The sequence below is a fragment of the Podarcis erhardii genome, assembly GCF_964252035.2.
Source record: "Podarcis erhardii genome assembly, chromosome: 5".
NCBI classification, from domain to species: Eukaryota; Metazoa; Chordata; class Lepidosauria; order Squamata; family Lacertidae; genus Podarcis; species Podarcis erhardii.
In genome coordinates this window covers 91,190,503-91,206,672 of record NC_138509.1, presented here as the reverse complement: position 1 = coordinate 91,206,672, position 16,170 = coordinate 91,190,503, and positions in this window count along the sequence as shown.

Genomic DNA, 16,170 nt, shown 5'->3' with positions numbered 1-16,170 from the left:
GGATGGCTTTTGTAATTCTGGGAATGTCCCTGGAAAATCGGAACACTTGGAGCATACGAAATCAGCATATCAGTTGTTGTTAGTCAGCCAAAGGCCTGGTTATGGGGAAATGTTGTCACCTGGTGCCTAATGAAGGCGCCAATTGAAATGGATCTAGAAAAGCAGTTTCCTCCAGGAGCACCTGGATCTGGTCTGCGTATGCATGTATACACCCATGCGTAGCAGATACATGTAGAAGGGCAGAGCAAATCTAACAAGGGGGTGGAGAGGGGCAATCTGCTGGCTGTACCCAGGGCTGTCTTAAGCATATCCAGCACTATGGTGCAAAGCTCCCTCCAGCACCCCCATTTCCCAGAGTTTTTTTAGGGTTACCGGTGGGGCTGGAGGAGGCAGGCAGCAGCTGGAGGGCGGCTCCTCTGATGCTGAAGAGGCAGAGGTTGGACGCGGTGCCTCCCGGCTCAGCTGGCCGCTTCGTGCCGCGGTGGCCACGGCAGACGGAGGCTCCGGGCACAACGCTGCTTTGATATGGCATGGAGGAGGCAGGCGAGGGCGGCAAGCTGATGCCAAGAGGCGCCGTGTCCAGCCTCCGCCTCTTCCCTGGTGCTCTCCAGAACTTGGCGCCCTGGCGCCCCACGCCACTAGCCTCTATGGGTAAGACGCCCCTGGCTGTACCCCCTCACCCCAAGCCCTACCAGCTTCTAGACGTGGGTTTTCTCCCTCCTCTTTGCTATTCCAGCTCCAGCCTCTGATGGATATAAAAGCTTCTGGGGCAAAAAGAAAACAAGAGCAAAAACAAAATTCAAATGAACATCAGCAAAGAAGAGGGATAACCTATTGGGTACCACCACTGAGGGGTGGGGGGAAACCACAAGCCTGGTGTTACCACCAGCCGCAGCAGGGCATGAGCAAAAGGTCATCTCAGAGAGGGAGCAAATACATATGGGAACAGGCAGTCCTTTCCGTTATTTGGTCTCAAAGACATTGAGGGTGTTAAAGATGAAAAGCCAGCAAGGTTAACTGTGTGGTCTTTGAGGCAGGTTGTGACCATCGCAGGAGGTGCTCAGGACAGACGCATCCTAGATACATAAGTATTTTCCCAGGGTGGGGGGGTGGGGGGAGGAAAAGATGCTGGAGGGAACCTTGCATTCTAATAAATTCCTTTGACTGCTCTGAACTATTCATTATAGAAATGAGCACTATCATGTTCTTTCACTCTACTTCCTTCAGGGATAAATGCAGTGTGACATGTATCATTTTTTGTTAAATACAATGTAACAGGAGATGGAAGCTATGGGGCTACAGTTGGGGAGGAAGTAACCACAGATATCACCCCCTTCTCCCCACCCCCCAATACCATTTATTTAACATGTCTTCCTTTAGAAAAGTTGGAAACACAGACATTATCCCAATATTTTTCTGCTTCTACCTGATATCTAGAAGCTAACTAAATAATGATAACAGGTTGCTGAAAGCATTGTTATATACAAGGCTGGCTCTACCACTGGGTAGAAGAGCAGGCAGATATCAGGGTACCACTAAAGGTAAAGGTAGAGGGTCACCTGACCATTAGGTCCAGTCGTGGCTGACTCTGGGGTTGCAGCGCTCATCTCGCTTTATTGGCCGAGGGAGCTGGCGTACAGCTTCTGGGTCATGTGGCCAGCATGACTAAGCCACTTCTGGCGAACCAGAGCAGCACACGGAAACGCCGTTTACCTTCCCGCCGGAGCAGTACCTATTTAACTACTTGCACTTGACATGCTTTCAAACTGCTAGGTTGGCAGGAGCAGGGACCGAGCAACGGGCGCTCACCCCGTCACGGGGATTCGAACCGCTGACCTTCTGATCGGCAAGTCCTAGGTTCTGTGGTTTAACCCACAGCGCCACCCATGTCCCTCAGGGTACCACTGGAGGGCAGCAAATGGTCATTTGCTTACTTTATTATTATATTTTTGGCTTATGAGGACACCATCATGGTTTTCTGCCACATGCTCCAAAACAGAATGGCCCCTTCTGTTTGCAGAAGTAATACAGTCAGTGCTATGTTTTCTTAATGCACATTGTTAATCTGTCTAGGTGAATCAAGGCCCAGATAACAGTTTTTGGAATAAGGCAAAATGTGGGGAGATGTGTGTGTGTGTGGCTGCAACAAAACATTGTGTTGTGGAGTCTGGCTGTACAGGATTCCAGACACTCTATTCCATATACCCTCCTATTTTTCATTTCAAACTCCAGTGGTGTGTCTGCATGCACACCATACATTTAACGCACACACACGACTCCTGAGGAACTGGTGTTTACCCCCCCCCCCGAGCTATAATTCCCAGAACCCTTAACCAACTAGGGTTCTCAGGTTTCTTGGTGGTGGTGTGTATGTGTGCTTTAAATTTATGTTGCGCACACAGCCTTAGTCAGTATTCTGTGCCAACTGGAAAAGTCCAATACTTACTGGACTGTTTTGGGGTGTTGTGAAGGGTTGCATGTCTGCTGATACTCCCTTCTGTGTGTGGGTAATGCCATTTTGGCTACATAACGATCGACACAACCTGAAGGTCAGAAGCAGAAGAAAGACTACCTTAAAGGCTTACGTTGCACACAAGTTTCTACATGAGTTGAAAGGACAGTGGAGAGAAGGGCAGAAGATAGGGAGGGTTGTTTTGGTTTTTTAAAAATCATTTTTTCATCAGGGCGAAAAAGAATAATCCAAAGCGTGTCTGAAATGGAAAACAATTTACTCGGGACTGTCTCCTTAAGTGTCACAAAACTCTTCTCCGGCTGCTGCGACATCCTCTAATGACATTACAGCTTGTGGCTCCCATCTCATCTAATCTGTTAGCAAAATCCGAAAGTCACTTATGTCAGTCTCTAATGCAAGCTAAATGAGTCTTCCCAGTAATAAGAAGCTTCGCAGAATTAGTTTTCGTTCTGCAGAAAATTGCCATGGGGGCCGGCACTTTTATCTAAAAATTTCACTTGTGCATAAGCAAAAAACTCATATATTATTTGGTTACATTCCATCAGTGTGAGGAATAACATTGTGAGAATTCAATGCATGCTAATGATATATAGAAATCCACCTGCTTTCCGATAAAATGAGTTTAATTTTCTGTTGCCCACTGCCTGGTTGGCCTTTCATAAATTACTTATGCACAGCTATTATTAAAATAGAGGGAAAGCAAATTAGAAAGTCGGCATATCTCTCTACTGGATTTAACCAAGGCAGGACTGTGACAGCTAGAGTCAGCGTTTTTGAAAAAAAAAAAAACCTCTCCTCTCTTGAAAATTTTTGCATCTCTATACAATTCTCTGCCACTGTTGTAAACGTTCTGACCTGCCTTCTTACCAAATTAACCTAAATCCTTTCTATTTTTCAACATTAATGGAATCCTCTAGAGTCCTGCTGATATATATTAAAATATATTTATTGGTTAATTTGAATTCCAGCCATATTTTTTTTTGTACCTCATTTCCTGGCACTTCTGTTATATCTCCGCAGTTTGGAGCTTTAGCATGAGAAACCTTACAAATTAAGATAAATGCATCTGACAATTATCAGATCAAAAACAACTTAACTTTCATTGGAATATATGATTGCAAATTTCCCTTCCTGATGAAAGAGAAAAATGAGGACTTTCTCCTTGAAACAGTTAATTGGATTTTGAAGCACTGTACATTTCAAGCAATTGGTACAGCTTTGGGCTGGTCTGAGACTATATGACCCCTTGGCTTTACAAACAGACAATGGGCTTTCGTTTCCTCGCAGGTCTTTCAAGTTCACGGTGACTTTAACTTTAATTTCTGTTAATGATATTATTTTGCTCTTTTTAGGATAAAACTTTCGTTTGATGAGTTTGAGCAACAGTGGCAATCCCATTAGCATCTCAAATTGCACTCTTTTTAATGCTGCTTGCAGCATTATTTCATTTTATACTATCTTTTCACACACAAACACATTTCAAACGCATACAAACACACATACATATGCACACACATAAAGAGAATTTCCAAGTATTCTAGGAGATACATAATAATAAAGGGTAAAGAAAATTAAATAAATTGAAGTTGCAGTCCTCTATCCATTTACCTAGGAGTAAGTCCCATTGGACTTAGTGGGGCTTACTTCTGAGTAATAATAATAATAATAATAATTTTTTATTCATACCCCACCCATCTGGCTGGGCTGCCCCAGCCACTCTGGGCAGCTTCCAACACGCACAAAAATAATAATAAAACATCAAACATTAATAGTAACAATCTGATCTAATATAAAAAGTCACAATAACTTTAAAGTAAACAACTTATATCAAATAAAGCCACTTATATCAAATAAAGCAATATTTGTTCTGTGAACCACCCTGAGACCTCCAGGTATAGGGCGGTATATAAATTCAATAAATAAAATAAATAAATATTCAATAATCCATTACAATCCATTAGTAGACCATACGTTTGCACTATACATTAAGCCTTTGTACAGCAGAAGCTGATAATCTAATAGTCAGAAACATTGGGTTGTAGCCAACATTAGTATTACTCAGGGCTGGATTTAGGTTTGATGAGGCCCTAAGCTACTGAAGGTAATGGGACCCTTTATATGTCCAGCTGTTCTTTGTCAACAGCAAATTGTCACTGTTTTTTGTGTTGAATATATGCTATATGGTAATTTATGGACCTAACAGGTATCTAAATCCATTATCACATAACAAAATATGCATTTTATCAAAGTAATTGTTGAACTGAAATGCAATTAAGAAGAAGTATAATAATAGTGAAATAATTACTAAGCTCTAACTTAAAATGATTTTTTTTATTCATAACAAACTTAAAAATGCAAACATATTGGCATTTGGCAATGTTCCTTTAGAAACACAATTTACAAAGACTCATAATTTTTGGGGACCCCCCCCAAGAGAGTGGGGCCCTAAGCTATAGCTTGTTTAGCTTGTACGTAAATCCAGCACTGGTCTTACTCAGAGTAGACTCATTGAAAATATTGGGCATGACTGACTTAGGTCCATTGATTTACATAGTCTGTTCTGCACTGAATACAACCCCTTGTGGTTTCACTCAGGGATCTGATGAGAAGAAAGGGCAGGGACTAATTCTGTTCTCGTGACTTGGCTGTAGTAGCAGGGGGCCCTGGTGACTCAGGGATAAGACTCACGACCACCCCATAATTGGGCCAGAGGAGGAGTGTTATTCATTGCCCCTCAAAAACCCACCACTTGCATTCAAGAGTTTCAGGTACTTGAGATATGTCCATTTGGTGGCAGGATAATTGCAAACTGCAATGTAACTCATTTTCATTTTCTCCCTCTTTGACCTGTGTCCATGGAGCCCTTGTTGATTCTGTACAGAAACACCACATTTTCTTGAAGTACGAAGCAATGGCAACAGAAAAGGTGGCCACTTACACCTTGCCCAAAAATAAGACAAAAGGGGTCATGGTTCTGCAAAAGCTAATTTGTGTGCATTGATGCAAATTTAGAAATAATTGCTGACCTCCCTCACTGCAGATGGTGACAGCAGTCACAAAATTAAAAGACGCCTGCTTCTTGGGAGAAAAGCATTGACAAACCTAGACAGCATCTTAAAAAGCAGAGACATCACCTTGCCAGCAAAGGTCCATATAGTTCAAGCTATGGTTTTCCCAGTAGTGATGTATGATAGGTATCTGAAGAAGTGTGCATGCACACGAAAGCTCATACCAAGAACTGACTTAGTTGGTCTTTAAGGTGCTACTGGAAGGAATTTGTTTTGTTTTGACTATGGCAGACCAACACGGCTACCTATCTGTAACTGATGTATGGAAGTGAGAGCTGGACCATAAAGAAGGGTGATGGCCAAAGAGTTGATGCTTTTGAATTATGGTGCTGGAGGAGACTCTTGGGAGTCCCATGGACTGCAAGAAGATCAAACCTATCCATTCTTAAGGAAATCAGCCCTGAGTGCTCACTGGAAGGACAGATCCTGAAGCTGAGGCTCCAATACTTTGGCCACCTCATGAGAAAAGAAGACTCCCTGGAAAAGACCCTGATGTTGGGAAAGATGGAGGGCACAAGGAGAAGGGGACGACGGAGGACGAGGTGGTTGGACAGTGTTCTCGAAGCTACCAGCATGAGTTTGACCAAACTGTGGGAGGCAGTGGAAGACAGGAGTGCCTGGCGTGCTCTGGTCCATCATGTCACGAAGAGTCGGACACAACTAAACGACTAAACAACAGCAACAACAACTGTCCTCCCATCACTGCCATGGCTGTGGTATACCAGGAATGCAAAGGGTGAGGCAGCAGCAAGGTTGGCATGCCACAACCACATTGCCAGTGCCAATCCAGTATGCTGGCTGGCATGTTCGCACCCTGCTGACCTTGGTGTTGCCTTATCACTGCCCCTGCTGTTATGCTACAGCGATGGCAGTGATAGGCAACACTTCTTTCTTAGAGTTCTTTATCTTTAAACCAGACTTGGTCAAGGCAGCATGGAGGGCACCTTCAAATATGCAGCTGTCCCCCAGCGCTGAGGTGGCTGCCTCACTTTGTCTGATGACAGGGCTGGTCCTACATATAGGAAGAGCTGGAATTTAAGCCATTTCCCCCTTATGAACACCTAATGGTTGCTTTATGTCAGGCTTCCTCAACCTCAGCCCTCCAGATGTTTTTGACCTACAACTCTCATGATCCCTAGCTAGCAGGACCAGTGGTCAGGGATGATGGGAATTGTAGTCTCAAAACATCTGGAGGGCCAAGGTTGAGGAAGCCTGCTTTATGGGAACACCCCTCTGAATACCAAGTTTTAATATCACAAGGCTCAAAATTAAGTGATTGTTATGCTTACATGGGCAAGACTGGTTCACAGAATAAGCTTTAGTGGGGTAGGAGAGCTGAAAATAATGTCAATATATCTTGCATAACACATGGGAAATTTAGGGCTGCCATACATCCAGATTTCCCCCCCGACATTACTGGGATTTCAAAGGTGGAATTGATGTATGTGGGGAATTTCCAAAAGGCAAAGCTTTGTCCTGGATCTTAGTCAAGTCAATAAAAAAATCGCCCTTTTTGCGCTTTCGTAAAGGAAAGCTCAACAGCTTTTGGGTGTCCTGGTTTTTACTTTTTGAAATATGTCAACCCTATATAAAACATGGGTCCTCCTGACATTTTGGGAAGGAAGAAGCTAGGATTCCCTCTCCCACCCCTCATATTTTCAGTCTACTTACAAACTCTGGAAAGATACAGGGATTAAGCATGAGTACATCAACACATCAATAACTTCAAGTTTCTATTACAGATAGGTAGCCGTGTTGGTCTGCCATAGTCAAAACAAAACAAATTCCTTCCAGTAGCACCTTTAAGACCAACTAAGTCAGTTCTTGGTATGAGCTTTCGTGTGCATGCACACTTCTTCAGATACACAGTCTGTGTATCTGAAGAAGTGTGCATGCACACGAAAGCTCATACCAAGAACTGACTTAGTTGGTCTTAAAGGTGCTACTGGAAGGAATTTGTTTTGTTTCAAGTTTCTAAATATTTAGAAATAAATTTGCAAGTAACAGGCATTTAACATACAGGGAAACACAAGCAAAGTTATCAACTAGAATCCGCCCATGTTAAAACTTAAACAAAAAGGCAAAGCAAAAGACAAAAGGCATAGCCTTCCAGTTAATGAACTGTAGTAATTAATAAGTAATAGTTAAATAACGCCCTCATTAGGAACCAGCTGCTCTCCAACTTCCATTGGGTCCTTCTGTTGCTTATCTTTCTTTAGTACTGTGTATGCTCTCTGAGTTGTCTAATGACCGAGATTAAAATAACTTTCAGTTTGATTTATTATTATTATTATTATTATTATTATTATTATTATTATTCATTGGTTAGTTGCTTTATGCATAAGTAGATAGTTTATTAGCAAGAAAAAAAATACAATAAATTAAAGCAATTTAAAACCAGATTTTTATTTAAAAGTGAACTATACAAAATACATAAAATGCTTACTCAATAACATATTAATAAGGACAAGTCTTACCCCACCCCAACTAAGAAGAGCATTGCCACTGGAGGAACTTAATTCCCTAAGGCCTGACATCTGATGGAATACGATGAGCTAGATACTATGGTTTATATGTTGAGTTGGTAGTTTTTTTAAAGTTGCTGTTCATATTAATATTGTTTAATTTTACAATTAACAAGACTATCAATAATAACATATTCCCGTTTACAGACTGCATTGTGTTGGTTTTTGTTGTGTGTTATTATTTATGACCTTTTTAAAACTGCACATTCTTGATGATTTGTACTCACGATGCTATTGGGGTGGTCATACACGATTTTGCTTTCCATACTGGTTGTGGCTGCAAAATTTTTGGAGCTGTCACACTGCTTCATTTCCAACCAGTTACATATCGCATAACTTCCTGCTGAAATCCCATAACTTTTTATACTGCAACTGTTTTGTCCTTCTTTTGTTGTGCTATAGCTTCTCCAAACAGCAAAAATGTGGTAGCATTCAGGAAGCATCATGTAACAAACTGAAGCAGAATAAAATCCACCACAGTTGTACTATTGCGCGCTCTCTCTCTCTCTCTCTCTGTGTGTGTTTTAAATTATGTTTATTATTTGTTGTAGGTCTCCAAGAGAGTGACTGGTATGAGGTGATGAGCACACAAAATAAATAAGTAAATAAGGCCACATGACCTCCCCCTAAACTAGTTCACCCCTCAATGTCCAAAGATGCTGAGAACCAAGGAAATTTCCCATGCACAGTAACATCCTATACAGAGCTGGGGAAGTACCTTTACCAAAACATTTCACTAAGCTACAAGAACAAGACAATATATGCCTCTCAACAGGCATGGTAGCAATCTCCTCCAACCCCCTAGAATGATGGGAAGCAAGACTATAGCAGGTGACTTGGAAGGTTCCACTTCTGGCAGAATTAACATTCTCCAGTAATTGGCTCACTGCCTCTTTAGCCACAAAGCCATTGTCAAACAAAACTGGGAATAAGCAGGCATTTGACAAAGCATCATTTTGAGCATAGTATACTGAAAACAACATCCAAGTCTTGTTTGCTTAAGCATGCAAATTCGCTGGCTTAAGGGCAGAGAAAAAAGCAGCACTCCCTTGTGATGACTTTTTTTTTTTTTACATAGAAAACTCACTCTACTGTATTTGTTTGATAATGGATTCATGCCTATTGTCCTGCCCTTCACTCCTCATCAACAAGAGCACTTCAGTACAGAGAAATATGATTTTACTGCAGAGGAACAAAAGCGAGTGGGAAGGCAGAGGGGAGGGGAGAGGAGAAAACAGCAGATGGAATATTATTTGCATCTGTGCAAATAATGCATTGCAACAAATATATATGCTGTTTTATTATGAGATAAAGCAAGCCAGCTTGTCTAGAGTGCACCTAGTGTACGGAGGAGGAATGTCTTTGTTCGAGGCAAAGTTCTTAACCTTCATGTATATTCCTCCTTGTACGTCCATTAGCTTTTCTCTTTATAAATCTGTTCACTTGCTAGATGCCAAAATGTGCACACAGTGCATTTGCACAGGGCTCCATTATCATAAAAATGCCTTTCTTTCTAACAAGTGACACTCAAAATAAGGCTCTGCTTTTGACTGTGAGCACTGAGCTATAGATAGCCTCTAAAAACAAAACACACTTTATAACTGCAGAGATAGGGAACAGGTGAACCTTCAGATGTTGTTGAGCTCCCATTAGCCCCCAGCTAGCATGGGCAACGGTCAGGGATGATGGGAGATTGGTGTCCGGCAATAATTGGACAACCACAGGTTTCCCACCCTGGCATAGGGCCTTTTGCATAATCAGTAACCCTGCATGATCCAAAGTCCTCATTGCACATACAGAGCCTAGACATGGATTTATGCACCTGTAGAGAGGCCTGTCCTGCTCTCATTTCTGCTCTTGTCAGGTGCTCAGTGAATGCATACGTGGGTGGCACTGTGGTCTAAACCACTGAGCCTAGGGTTTGCCGATCAGAAGGTCAGCGGTTCGAATCCCCGCAATGGGGTGAGCTCCTGTTGCTCGGTCCCAGCTCCTGCCCACCTAGCAGTTCGAAAGCACATCAAAGTGCAAGTAGATAAATAGGTACCGCTCTGGCGGGAAAGTAAACGGCATTTCCGTGTGCTGCTCTGGTTTGCCAGAAGTGGCTTAGTCATGCTGGCCACATGACCTGGAAGCTGTCTGCAGACAAACGAAGGCTCCCTCGGCCTATAGAGCGAGATGAGCGCGCAACCCCAGAGTCGTCTGCGACTGGACCTAACAGTCAGGGGTACCTTTACCTTTAGAGAGGCCTGTCCTGCTCTCATTCCTGCTCTTGTCAGGTGCTCAGTGAATGCATACATAAACATAAGGGATACCATGTTAGGGGAAGGGGGAGTGTGTACACCTCACATATCTGTTTATTTGAATGCTAGAATGTTTAGACCAGCTGTTCCCAAACTTGGGCCTCCAGCTGTTTTTGGACTACAACTCCCACCATCCCTAGCTCCCAGGACCAGGGATGATGGGAGTTGTAGTCCAAAAGCAGCTGGAGACCCAGGTTTGGGAAACATTGGTTCCCATGTTCCTTTTCATGATGGGTCCTAGACCCAGAGAGGGGGCTGCATAGAGACAACAGGAGGGCAGACCTTGCAGGAGACATTTCATTTTTCTGGGTTCATGTTGAATGTTACAAGACCCTCTTCCTACAATTCCTCTTTCTACTGTGTAGAGACTAATTGTAACTGCAAAGCAGAACTATACGACAGTTTCGTATGACTTCACCCAACATGATTCTCCTGGTGAACTGTACAATAGTGAGTTATGCGATCCAGAACAACCCCTTCAGGAAGGCTGCTTGTGCTCATTCATGTGAATGCAGTGTAAGTTTCAGTGGCTTGAAATAAAACAAGATACTGACCCTTTCCCTTCCTTGTTCAGTCAAAAGTATTTGCAAGCCTGTCCCTTCTTTCTCGTTTCTGTGATGAGCTCCGTTTTGCTGCTGGCTCTAATGCATCTTTTTTTGTTTTTAGCAAAAGTAGCAAGTTCCCCCACGATGCCTCAGCAATGATTATTAAGAATTCAGTTGCCTACAAGCCAAAGTTTTCTTCCCGTTCTAAAACTTGTGAGAAGACTCTGATTCCAACCCGAATGAAAGGAAGAGTTTTAACAAGGCGTTTGCTTGTGAGTTCAGCACATGTATTTCTAATCTGAACCAGATCAAACCCTTGCTTCTCTGTACGGCTACTGTCCGTTGTGTACTGAACCAGATCTTCAGTCATCTTTCTGACCAGTATCTATAATAATGATTCCTTTTACTTTTTTATTTTATTTTTTTTAAGAACGGAAAGGTGACTAAGTTCTCCACACACGCACGCTCCTAATGGCTGAACATCTCCAAAGGGCATCAAGTCTTTTGGAGTAGTAATGAATACGGATTTTTGTCTTGCGCACTGCATGGGAGAGGAACTTTTCAAGCTTTCCCCCATATAGCTACCATGAAAACTCGACCCTAAGCAAGGGTGTGAGTCACTGATGAATGCAACTCCAAGGCTTCATGCTGTGTGCTATGAGAGCTGTAAAAGGCATTATAAGAATGCAAGAGCAGGAGGAGGATGAAGACAGATTGCGGCTGTTAGGAGGTTATTAATAAAAATCAAAATGTGTTTTTATGAGATGGGAGCCATTTCCTAAACAAGAAATTACTGCTGGAACTTCTGACATGCACCTTAAATGTCATCTAAAGGCTGCAGTGCCCTTGCTATCATGGGATACATCTGCATGTATAGCCAGTGTCTTGCAATAATAATGAACTAATCTCCTGCTATTAACAGAATGTGCTAAACTTAGTATAGATTAGAAACCTGGGTCTTCTCTTGAGGTTGATCCAGACTGAAGCAGCCAGCAAGAGACTGGCTTAAAGCAGGAATGAGAAAACCTTTTCAACCCAAGGGCCACATTATCTCCTGGGCAACCTTCTGGGGGCCACATCTCAGCGGTGAGTGGGGCCAAAGGCAAAAGTGTGCGCAACAATGAATGTGAGTTCTGTATTATAGTAGGGTGGTTTCTACACACTACACACTCCCCCTCTGTCTTCTATCCGGGGAAACAAGAGGCATTATCAGTGTTGAAGGATGTATCCCAGCCAGGCAGAAACAAGGAGGGTGAAGAGCAGAACCTTTGAGGGAGAGGGAGTGTGGCCTGGAGGAAATCCTGAGAGCCAAATAGAAGGGGCTGGGAGGTTGCATTCAATTCTCAGGCCTGAGAATACTCAGGCTGCAGCTGATGAGAGTTGTAGTTCAAAACATCTGGAAGGAGCCAAGCTGGCAAAGGCTGAGCCACACTAACAGATGCTTCATCATCTTATAATCTTTTTTATTTTTTTTAGCTGTGGTGGTCTTTGTTGCTTTCTTGTAGAACCCCACTGCTCCTTGTCTTCTCCTTAGCCAATTGTTTCCCTCTTCTTCCCACATTCCACTGAATATCTGAAAAGTCAACGCATTTCCACTTAATCTTTCCGCCATGCTCCTTCACCCTTTTCCTCACATTGCTATTTTCTTAAAAACTCTTTATTGTTCTCATAGCTTTCTTCTGAAGCCTTTCCAACTTAACTTCCTTCTTGAACTGTGGCTTCCAGAGCAGAGACCTCAGGTGAGATCCTCCTAGCTCTCTGTCAAGTGGACACTTCCCTCCCTTTTCTGGGAGCTGAAGTTCTCCTTGAAGGAGAATAAGGAAGTAAACCAGACCTTGAAGAACAATTCCTTAGTCTCTCACTGGATGTTGAATGATGGGCAAAGATTGAGCACATATTAGATATGTGTTTGGAAACATTCAGGTGTCCCCCTCCCTGCAGCAGATGCCTTAGTTAAATTCTAGATTTGATTCCATAGCACAGTAGTTCCAAACTTTTTGGGTGATTGTCCCCTCGGCTCCATAAACCCATCCCCAGTGTCCACTACCCTACCTATAAAGAGCATTATTCAGAGTAGCAGTTTCCACAACCCACTAAGTTAGATAATGACACAATAAAATTTAAAACAGTAAAAATTAACTGTACATTGATCAAAAATTCAATGCCCTTAATTTAATTAATTTAACCAAAGTTATTAACTTGATCCAGTGATACCAGCTTTTCAATGTCTGATAGTCACTGTTACCAGCGTTTCCTTGCTGCCACCTAGATAATTCCACAGCCCCCCAGGGTGGGCTCCTGCTCATTTTGGGAAGCACATACTGAAAGTTTTTTGGTTTCATCAAGTGCTTTTAGAGAATTCATTTGATACAGGTTTGGACATTTACTATGCATATTATGATAGTTTTTACAAAACAAATTCCTTCCAGTAGCACCTTAAAGACCAACTAAGTCAGTTCTTGGTATGAGCTTTCGTGTGCATGCACACTTCTTCAGATACACTGAAACAGAAGTTTCCAGACCCTTCTATATAGTGAGAAGGTGGGGAGGGGTATTACTCAGAAGGGTGGTGGGAATGGGTGATTGGCAGATAGCTGTGATGAGCCTGTTGACGACTCTTAACGACTGCAATAGGTCTTACAGGAAAAAGCAAGGGGTGAAAAGGTGAAAAATGGCTTTGTCATGTATAATGAGATAAGAATCCAAGGTCTTTGTTCAGACCAGGTTTCTCCATGGTTTTAAGTTTGGTGATAAGTTGTAATTCAGCAGCTTCTCTTTCCAGTCTATTTCTGAAATTCCTTTGTAGTAAAACAGCTACTTTGAGATCTTGTATAGAATGTCCTGGGAGATTGAAGTGTTCTCCTACTGGTTTCTCTGTCTTGTGATTCCTGATGTCCGATTTATGTCCGTTTATTCTTTGGCGTAAGGTCTGGCCTGTTTGTCCAATATAGAGAGCTGAAGGACACTGTTGGCATTTTATGGCATACACAATGTTAGACGCTGAGCAATTAAATAGTCCCGAGATGATATGTGTGATGTTGTTGGGGCCAGTAATGGTGTTGTCCGGGTGTATGTGGCAGCAAAGTTGGCATCTGGGTTTATTGCTGGGTTTATGATAGTTTTTGTTGTTGAAAAAGCATGTACAATAAAACAAAACATTAGAACAAAACATTCCAAAAATGGCATTGAGAAAAAAAGAATCACAGGTGAACAGTGCATCCTCCTTACACAAGTTGGAAAGAATATATCTCTATATTTTATATTTTAAAATATTTGTTTTGTTTTATTGGGCCCCACCATATTTCTGATTAGCAGGTGATTTATAAATATTAAAATAAAATAAATAAAAGGTAGGATCACTCCATTTTAAGTTTGACAGTTTTTCTTCAAAGTCCACTGAGGGCTTGTCCACATGGCCACTTGCCCTATTGTTTTCCTGCAGGGAAACCCAGTATTTACCACTGAATTGGAATAAACACCAATCAGTTTCTTTGCAGCTTGATGTTCCGATTCAGAGGTAAACAGTGTGCTTACTTGGGAAAGCGGTGGGACAAACAGAAAATTTCTTGGACCCATACTTTTTAGGCATGAGACAAGCAGAAGTTAAGTTCCTTCAGCCTCACCTTTCTTAGTCTGTTGGCTTCTCTGCTCCCGGACTCCCTGTCCCTTCGTTTCCCTGCATAGGAACATAGGAAGCTGCCTCTTATTGTGTCAAACCATTGGTCCATCTAGCTCAGCATTGCCTTCACCGATTGGTGCTGGGTTTCCAGGATTTCAGACAATATTCTCTTCCAGCAATATTAGGAGACATCTGAAGGCAGCCCTGTTTAGGGAAGCTTTTAATGTTTAACAGACTATTGTATTTTAATATTTTGTTGGAAGCCATCCAGAGTAGCTGGGGAAACCCAGCCAGATGAGCGGGGTATAAATAATATATTATAATATTATTATTATAAGGATTGAACCTGGAACCTCTTGCAGGCAAAACAGATGCTCTACTGCTAAGCCCTTACGAGGAATGCAAAGGGAGACAAATTTCCTTATCAGTGCATAGGAGAAGCACGTGATAAATTTCCTCATCACTAAGCTGTTTATCATTTATTTATTACATTGATATATCACCTTTATCTCCCAAGGATCTCAAAGGGGTGTACATTGTTCTACTCCTCTCCATTTCATTCTCACAACAACCCTGTGAGGTAGGTTAGATGTTGACTGGCCAAAGGCACCTGCCTTTCTGTTTCCCATATCCATTGCGGACAGAGGCAAAACCTGTACGCCTAACCCCAACTGCCTTGGAGTAAGCCCAACTTTTGTTTCCGTAACATGGGTTTAAGCCACTAGATAATTTTTGGATTCTTATCTTTTGAATGCAAAGGGACTCTTCAGGAGGTATACATATTTATTTTTTTAAAAAAATATTCCCTTGAAATATACAGACATGCAGCACCATCTACTGGAATAATGACATTTTAAGTAAGGGAACATTGTCATAAATATTGGTTCACATGACAAGGTGGGAGGGAGTCATGAAACAAATACAGTGTGTGTGTAATTTCACATACAGTGTAATGATCAGCGTAGCCTTTTCCGGTATTTTCTTTTGCGGAGGAAATCTCTTCAATTGCACATGTATGGGCAGAGCAAAGGGTTGTTGGTCCCTTGCCCACCCCCCACCCCCAATATCTCTTGTGCATCTAAGAAATGAATTAACAGGCAGAGAAATTCTGCATAGTTTGTGAACGTCTGCCTCTCAAACAGCAGAAAAGGCACAGCTTTTTAAAAAATTTAATCGGTTTTTGAGATGCGGTGGGCATGAGTAAATGGGAGTGAGATGCCTACTGTCTGTGCATAAGTGCACCTGGGTTTTTAAAAAAAGGCATAAAAACCTTCCAAACATAATGTAGACCCCCCCCATTTTAAAACTGTGCTCTCCAACAACACATGTTATAAACGAGGAACTTATAGCGAAGTATTCCATATAACAATGGGCACTTCCCAAAGACCTGCCTGTGGAGCATTCATCCCGATTCGTTTGCAGGGAGGTCAGACAAAAGTCAATGACCCTTTCAGCGCATCCGTTCCACGAGAAATCTGAAGACCTCCCAATGGCGCCACCTCAATTTGCGACAGCCTGGAAACGCTCTTAGCTCTTATTTTAATATATATAATTTAATAGAGGACTTAATATATTTCTAAATATATTAAAATATAATATATAAATATAAATATAATGTGTATTTATATATATATATATAT